The 9,026-nt window shown below is 37.6% G+C and overlaps 1 non-coding gene across 1 annotated transcript; it reads left to right on the top strand.

Moving 5' to 3' along the window:
• The first annotated feature begins 299 nt into the window (after nt 1–299).
• LOC112753856 (small nucleolar RNA R71) lies at nt 300–403 on the top strand. Its single transcript, XR_003178219.1, has one exon. It is a non-coding gene; the product is annotated as a small nucleolar RNA R71 (small nucleolar RNA).
• The last annotated feature ends 8,623 nt before the right edge of the window (nt 404–9,026 follow it).

Raw genomic sequence — 9,026 nt, 5'->3', positions numbered from 1 at the left:
ATGAGATTGCTGCTACTTGGTTCCTCTCCATCTTCTTGGTGAGGTCAGTCAGCTGTTGGGTAATGAGCTTGTTTTGGGCTAACAGAGCATCTACATTGTTTAGCTCCATCACTCCTCTTGTGTTCCCTCTTTCGGAAGCATAGAAGTAGTCGTTTTCTGCTACTGTTTTAATAACATCTATGGCTTCCTCAATGGTCTTCTTCTTGTTCAAGGATCCTCCAGATGAATGGTCTACGGCCTTCTTTGACTCATAAGAGAGCCTTTCATAGAAAATGTGCAGCTGGACCCATTCGTTGAACATGTCAGGTGGACACCTTCTTGTTAAGTCCTTGAACCTCTCCCATGCTTCATACAGAGTCTCACCATCTTGTTGCCTGAAAGTTTGAACCTCAGCTCTCAGCCTATTGATTCGTTGAGGAGGGTAGAATCTTGCTAAGAATTTGTTCACCACATCCTCCCAAGTTGTCAAGCTCTCCTTTGGGAAGGATTCCAGCTACTTGGCTGCCTTGTCCTTGAGTGAGAAGGGAAATAAGAGCAGTCTATAGGCGTTAGGATGAACACCATTAGATTTCACTGTGTCACATATTCTCAGGAAGGTGGTCAAATGTTGATTGGGGTCTTCTTGAACACCTCCTCCAAACGAATAGTTGTTCTGAACAAGGGTGATGAGCTGTGGTTTAAGTTCAAAGTTGTTGGCATGGATTGTTGGCTTTTGGATGCTACTTCCACAATTGCCTGGGTTTGGATTGATGTAAGAGCCCAAAACTCTTCTATCCTCCCCAGCATGATTTGCTCCACCTCCTCTGCCATGGTTGTGAGTCTCTTCTTCATGATGATTTTCCATGTTTTCTTCCATGTTAGGTTCAAAGTATTCCTCAAAGTGTTCCTCCTCTTCTTCAGCACCAACTACACGTTTTTCTTTTGCCTCCCTCCTTAGTCTAAGGAAGGTTCTCTCAGGTTCAGAATCAAAGGAAGTTGAAGCCCCGCTTCTTCTCCCTGTCATACAACCAACAAGTACAAGCAAAGAAAATAGGTGCAGACAGTATTTGTGTCAGAATTGCTGTTAGTTGTGGGTGATGCAATATATCAAACAGTTAGTGGGTTAGCAAACAGAATTGAAAATAACAAAGAAAAACAAACGAGTAGAGGAGGAAGGGAAGAAGTTTAACTAAAACCAAAAAGTAAATCACTCAAACAGAAAAATGAAATTCACAAAATAAAAATGCTCAATCTAGTGATCTTCCAATTTAATCATTGTTGATGCACAATTAATCCCCGGCAACGGCGCCATAAACTTGATGCACGGAAAACTTGTCTCTCAACAAATCTCCCTTCGGCAAGTGTACCGAATTTGTCGTCAAGTAAAAACTCACAATAGAGTGAGGTCGAATCCCACAGGGATTGATTGATCAAGCAACTTTAATTAGAAGAATGTTCTAGTTGAGCGAATCCAGAATTTGGGTTGAGAGTTGCAGAAAATAAAATGGCGGGAATGTAAATAACAGAAAAGTAAATGCTAGAATTAAAGGACTGGAAGTAAATGACTGAAAGTAAATTGCAGAATTGTAAATGGGAATGGGGGATTTGCTCATAAAAGTAAATGGCAGAAATTAAAGAGAATGGGTAAGATCAGAGATGGGGAGTTCATTGGGCTTAAGAGATGTTGCAATTCTCCGGATCAAGTTCATTTTCATCTCTTCCTCAATCAATGCACTCATTGATCTCCTTGGCAATCTTAAGTGATTGAATTACAATTTCTTGCAATTCAATCTCTCAAATCTTGATCAATAGCCAATTCCTTGGTCAATTGCTCATGAGAAGAGATGAAGTATGGTCACTGATTATACCACATGCATTTCCCAAATCAAGTATTGAGAGGGTTATAGTCACATACCCATCCAAACCCAATTTGGTCCAGCATGAGAAAGCATTTCTAGCTTGATCTCTTCATTCCTCTTTCAAGGTTCAAAAGAGATCCAAGTTTGAATAGCTTCTCTTCCAAGATAACTACTTAATTGGATGAAGATCGAAAGCTTTCAAGTAAAATCAAGAGGGAAGATAGAAGAAGAATAATGAAAATTAGTATTGATCCATCAAATTACAACAGAGCTCCCTAACCCAATGAAAGGGGTTTAGTTGTTCATAGCTCTTGAAAATGAAAACAAAGATGGAGAATACATCATAAAACTAGAAATTGCAAAGAAAGTAAAATACAGAGAGTAGTTCTCTTTTTCCCAACCTCCAGAACTTCTTCTCAATTCAAAGCTACTCCTATATATACTACTCTTCTCTGCTTCTAGTGTGATTCTTCAAGTCTTGGGCCTTTGGATCTTGAGTTTGAAGGAGTTCCTTTCTTTATTTGGGCTTGGCTTTACTTGCAGAGAGAAAGTGCGAAGTGGGCGGAGACTTTAGTTCAGGACGTTAGGGGTGTTAATATTTAGTGAGAATATAAGTTCGAGAACGTTAGTGACACTTAACATTGTCACTAACGTTCCAATGCACCCCTTTGCCTCACGTTAAAACCCACGTTAACTAGGTTAACGTGGCTTTTAACGTTGCCTTGTTAACCTTCGAGAACGTTAGTGACACTCAACATTGTCACTAACGTTCCAGTCTGCCCCTTCTTGCTTCACGTTAAAGCCCACGTTAACTAGGTTAACGTGGCTTCTAACGTGGCCCTTGCCATCCTTCGAGAACGTTAGTGACATTCAACATTGTCACTAACGTTCCAATGTGCCCCTAGGTCTCACGTTAGAGTCCACGTTAACTAGGTTAACGTGGCTTCTAACGTGGCCATCTTTAGCCATCCCAACGTTAGTGACAATGTTGAGTGTCACTAACGTTGGCTCATCCTTCATTCCTCATCGTTAGCTTCCACGTTAACCAAGTTAACGTGGAAGTTAACGTGACTCTTGGGGGTTGTGTGGTTGCTTCAACGTTAGTGACAATGTTGAGTGTCACTAACGTTGTCGACAACTCTTCATCCCTTACGTTAGTTCCCACGTTAACCAAGTTAACGTGGGAGTTAACGTGGTATTTTGCACCATAGTCCAACGTTAGTGACAATATTGAGTGTCACTAATGTTGGCTTCTCTTCCCCCCTTAACGTTAGAGGCCATGTTAACTAGGTTAACGTGGCTTCTAACGTGGCCACTTATGAGTAATTGCCAACGTTAGTGACAATGTTAAGTGTCACTAACGTTGGCTCAACTTCTCTTCTCCACGTTAGAGTTCACGTTAACTTAGTTAACGTGACTCTCTAACGTGGGCATTGATGGCTTTTTTTGAGAGTGTTATTGGCAATCACTGTTCTCATTAACCTTGCAAGTTACCTCCCCTTTTCTTGCTTCCTTTTGGTCCTGAAATCAAGCAATAAAATGCATCAAAGCTCTAGTCCAAGTCATGAGTAATGCAACATAATATTTGTCACTAAACTTATGCAAAATCCTCATGAAATTATGTAAAATGCACAATGTATGCTTGAATCAAGGCATAAGTGAATATCTACCCAGAACTAGCTTATTTCCTAAAGAAATGCATGAAACTAACCTAAAAACAGTAAAGAAAAGATCGGTGAAACTGGCTAAGATGCCCTGGCATCAGCATTCAGCCTCATTTTCAAAAAAGAAAGAGAGAAGGACGGTGAGAAGAGAGAATAGAAGGGGTTTGGGGTTTTACTATTCACCCAAACCTTGTTTTGATCATAACTTAAGCTACGGAGCTCCGATTGACAAGCCATTTACAGCCACACGAAGCCCTCGATGAGCTCTTCGTTTCTATCTAGGTTTTGCTGGTAAGATTTCGAAACTCAAGCTCCAGTTTTCATCCCAAAAAGTTCTGTGTTTTTAGTTCTATTTCTTGAGTAGATTTTGTGATTTTGTTTGTTTATGGGTGATCTAGCATTGGAATATTATTGGGTTTTACCCTTAATCTCATTAAATAAGGTAAGGTTTCACTAAATCGTTGTGTTTAGTTGTTTTTTTAAACCATAGGTTTGATGTTTGTATGTTATGTGATGTTAGATTGAGTTTTGGTGGTTGTTGGAGTTGGTTGAGGCTTTGGATTGAGCTTGGTGGCTTTGTTTTGGTGTTTGGTGCGTTTGAAAATCGGCCAAGGTATGGTTTCGGTTTTCTTTATGTAATATGTAATATTTTGGGAACCTTAGGATAGTGGACCATAAGATAGGATTGAATGTTGTTGGTGTATGCCTAATTATTTATGAAATTATGTTGTATGATGAAGAGGATTATAGGGAATGTTGGAATGTATAATATATGTTTATGATGCTTGTTGAAGGATATTGATGATTATGATGTGTGATGATATATTATGATGTTGATTGTGGATTTTGAATCTTGTGGTTGGTGATGATATTGAATGGTGTTGATTTTGAGTTAATGTTGCATGAGGATGCATTATTGATGTTGAGCTATGATTGATGGTGGATGACTATTATGATGATGGGTGGTAAGTGAAGTATTTATGTATGAGGAATTATTGATGTGTAATGTTGTTGTGAAATGTTTGGGAGCTTAATGATTTGCTTATGAATGTTGAGAATTATTATGGTTGTTGAGAGTTGTTGGTATTGTTGATGATAGATGATGAATCATGAAAATGTTATTGATGAATGAGGAGAATTAGGAGTGTTTATGATGATTTTAGATGTTGGAGGATTATGATTTTGATGGTGTGGAATAGTGTAAATGGGAGGTTATTGATGGTTGAGTTTGAGGAATGAATGGTATGGACTTTTGTGTTGTTTTGGTAGTAATTGGATTGTGAGTAGTTTGGTTTTGAAATGAGAGTTTTGGTGAAAGTAATTTTTTAAGGTTTTTGGTAAAAAAGGATTTTAGGCCAACTTTGGTGGATCATATCTTGAGCTACAGTTTTCAAAACAGAATGATTTTTATATCAAATTAAAGGTAATTCAAAGAGATTTAAAACGGTGTAGATTTTGTAGAAATTTGAATTTTGTAGAGAACGATATGATCATTGAAAGTTTGGCTCAGAAATTTAAATTCTGTGAAGTTACAGAATTTGTGATTTCTGGTTTGTGTGCGCACGCACACTGCTGTGCGTATGATCTGATCAGTAGCAATTTTTAACTTATGCGTACTACAACCTTGTGCGCACGCACACCCTATGTATTTTTGAAACTGTGCGCATGCACACTCTTGTACGTACACACACACACGGGGATATGGCTACTGTTGGGAGTGCTAGCATGCTCTGTGCGCGCACGCAACCAATAAAGTTTTGCAAGTTGTGCGCACAGACAGATTTGTGCGCACGCATACATTGGAAGGTACACTCTGTTGAGGGCATTCGCACGCATTGTGTGAATGAGCAGAGTTGGAAATTTTTACTCCTGTGCGTACGCATACCTCTATACGTACGCACACTTCTTGAAAATCCTCTTGGGCGTGCATACGCACAACTCTATGCGTATGCACACTGCCCTGTTTTTCAAAGAAAACCTTATTTTTAACTGTTTTACCTTCCCAGCAAGCTTGTAAACTTCCGTAACACTTGTTTAAAACCTTTTTGTCAGTTTTAGGATCTTAAATCAAGGGAGAATATAATAAAAGAATAAAAAGGGTATCTTAGTCATGAGTTAGAGCCGGTGACCTAGGCTTGGAAGGTTTGTGTAACTTCTAGTTTGAGTGGGGCGTGTTGAGTTGTGAAGTATATGGCTGAAGAGGTTTTTGAGAAGTTGGAAACTGGTGATGGTTATGACAAGTTGAAGGCTTGGAAATAAATGAGGAAATTATTGGATTATATGGGAGTGTGCGGAGCCTATATCTCCGGTGTGGTAGATTTCTTTACTGCATAAGTAATTATTGTTGAGAGTGTGCGGGGCCTATATCCTTGGCATAGCGGATTTCTCTACTGCATGACTAGTTGTTGTTGAGAGTGTGCGGGGCCTATATCCCTGGCGTAGCAGATTTATTTGCTGCATGAGTAGTTGTTGTTATCTCCTTCTCTGCTGAATGAAGTGTGCGGGGCCTATATCCCTGGCGTAATAGACTCCCTACTGCATGAGTGTGCAGGGCACTATCTCTCTGGCATAGCAGATTCGCTGCTACATGAGTGTGCATGGCACTATATCTCTGGCGTGACAGAAAAGGCTACATCCGGAAGGATGTGTCGGGTTGGCATTTACAGACCGACAAGTGATATCCCGAGCCAATAGGACAGACATTCATCATATGCATCTCTTATGTGCTTGTTTGCTTTGATTAATTGAGTTTGCCTAAATGTATAACATGCCTACTTGCTTCTTGAATTACTTGCTATATTTGAATATTAACTGTGTATTACTTCCTTGTATTACTTATGATTGTCTGGTGCTGAGGAGGTTAGGTAGGTGGTGGCGATGGGATCGCACGGAGGTTAGGTTGGCGAAGGCTGTGGAATACAACGATGTGATTAGTACTATTTAAAAATCCTTTAAGATTAGAAAATCATGTTTATTGTTTATGGTTTACATTAATTATTTTGTTTTAAGCTTGAATATTCTGTATCAATGTGAAGTTCTAGGATTGCCTTCTGTGTCCCGAAACCTTATATCTTACATTATTGGGCAATGTTACCATACTGAGAACCTCCGGTTCTCATTCCATACTTTGTTGTTGTTTTTCAGATGCAGGTCGTAATTCACCTCGATGAAATTGCGGACATGGTGGCAGAGTGGAGTATGGTTCCTTCCTTGTGTACTTCTGTTTTATTTTGTTGTAGTACTTTCTCTCACCTTTCTATTATAGACTTTATGGCCTTAGAGGCTTGATTTGAGAGATAAGTTGTATAAGCTGTTTTAAACTTCAAAACCTCTTTGTATTTCTCTCACCTTTCTATTATATATATCTCGTTAATTTGATTATTGCCTTGTGTATCCTAGAGCTATCTACAAGGTTTATATGTATTATGTCTTGTCCTGTTCGTGCTTATGCATTTAATTATCGTGTGTGGACGTTTCGTGTTTTGTATTTCTGCTTTACGTGACCTTGAGCTTTTATTCCTTCATCGGGCTTCTAGTATTACTATTTCTTTCTATATATATAATATTATATGAGCCTTAGAACTGTCGTGACACTTTGTTATCCCTTGCTTTATGGCACGAGGTAAGGCTTAGGGTAATGGGGTGTTACAGAAATCATATTCCAACTCTTGAGCACTTATATAATATTTTGAATTTTTTAATGACACTATGTTGAGTTCTTCTAATAGCTAGCCTTTTTTTTGTTTACTTATTTTCTCTTTACTGGATCTTTCTCTAGTAAAGGGGATTAGCACTTAGCAGTTTACTCACTAGATTATTTTATCTATTTGATATATTTGTGTGCTTTTTTATTTCTACCTATAAAGTGAATAGTATCTTTTGACAACATGCAATTTGTGTTTCAGGTTGAAAAGATACAAAGGCTTCAAGAAGGGAGGCAAAGGATTCTTGTGGCAGCAGACTTAGTAGGAAGGGGTATTGTCATAGAACGGGTTAACATAATGATCAACTATGACATTCTTGATTCTGCTGACACTTACCTGCACAGGGTAATTGCTTGCATTTTATTAAGACTTTTTTTTTTGCAAAAAATGATATGAATTAACTTACCACATTATTAAATTGACCATTATGCCATCCATATTTACATGGTTGTATTTTCGTTTAAACTAATTGGTTGGAAGAGTTGGTAGATTTGGCACCGAGGGGCATGCAATTACTTTTGTGTCTTCAACAGCTGAAACTAAGAGAGCATTCAGTTCATGGACAAAGTAAAAAAGATAGGTCCTAGGTTGGAAATTCAACCAATGATGTTGCTAGTGATGTAAGCTGTTAATTTTTTACTATTGGCTACCTTTTTGTATTTAAAAGACTACCTTTCATAATTGTGGTGAAACTTGCAGTTGAATGCTTGGAATAAATATATAGTTGCAAAATGGTATACTAGAACAGAGCTTTTCCTTGATGGTAGTAATTTCTACTTACTGAAGGCACTAACTAATGTAGACATTCATAGGCTTTGCATATTTATTCTTTATTTTGCATATTTAGTTGTTTATGATTGATCATGAATAATGAGAAATTAAATGCATCAAACTTTATAGTTACCGAAGGAATTGGAATGCTGAGTATGAATGTACTACTGAGTATTTTCAATTCATCCATATTGTAAACGATTCTAATATCTTCTAGTTTGGAAGATTATTTTAATTTACTACCACATTCACTTGATATGACATGAAAGTTCTTACCTTAAAAAGAACTAAACAGAATGGGTCCAGTGTGATGAGCAACAATGGAGGATTTTCATTTTACAGTAAGCAACTCTTCTAGGATGTTAGAATCATATAAGAAATGTTAAGTTCATCACTGGTCAAAATTGTGGCTTTAAAGTTGAGTTGTATAACTTTTACAAGATTTGAAATTTGAAGATTCAGAACTAATCTAGTACATATAAAATTCGAAATTTACAATATGATCAATAATGTTATTGTATCCTATAATGATGTCAATTTTGGTGAGAAATATTCATGATTTTTATTTCTTTATTTTATTTTATTTATTCATGATTCAACTACTAATATCTTTATTGCAAAGGTTGGCTACAGCCTCCACCCAATTACCCTATTGAGTAGACACTGGCCACCATTTTTGTGAACCTAAACCATGCATGTATACATTCACAGTACTCAAATAAGTTGCATGGTTGGCATTGAATGGCATGGTGGCAATTTGCACCCTTTTCATATAAATAGACAACAAAGTTAGGTCGGTGGCAGTTTGCCATATTAATGATTATTCTATTTTCTCCTTTGTCAGATTATTAATGGTAGGCAACAAAGCCTGAAGAAGATCGCACCCCTTTAGTCACTTATGTATCGTCGGACAAGATGTGAGATCTTGGGTTTGGGATTTGTTTAAGTCTTTGAAAATGAGAAAGGTGAAACAGAATTTAACAACAAAAAAAAAAGATTAGAAACTATAATGACACAACTCTTCAAGACATGTGTTATACACATTTTTC

This window comes from Arachis hypogaea, chromosome 15, assembly GCF_003086295.3.
Source record: "Arachis hypogaea cultivar Tifrunner chromosome 15, arahy.Tifrunner.gnm2.J5K5, whole genome shotgun sequence".
In the NCBI taxonomy this organism is placed as follows: Eukaryota; Viridiplantae; Streptophyta; class Magnoliopsida; order Fabales; family Fabaceae; genus Arachis; species Arachis hypogaea.
Note: the sequence above shows the minus strand (reverse complement) of the source record. Positions and strands in the feature narration are given on the sequence as shown.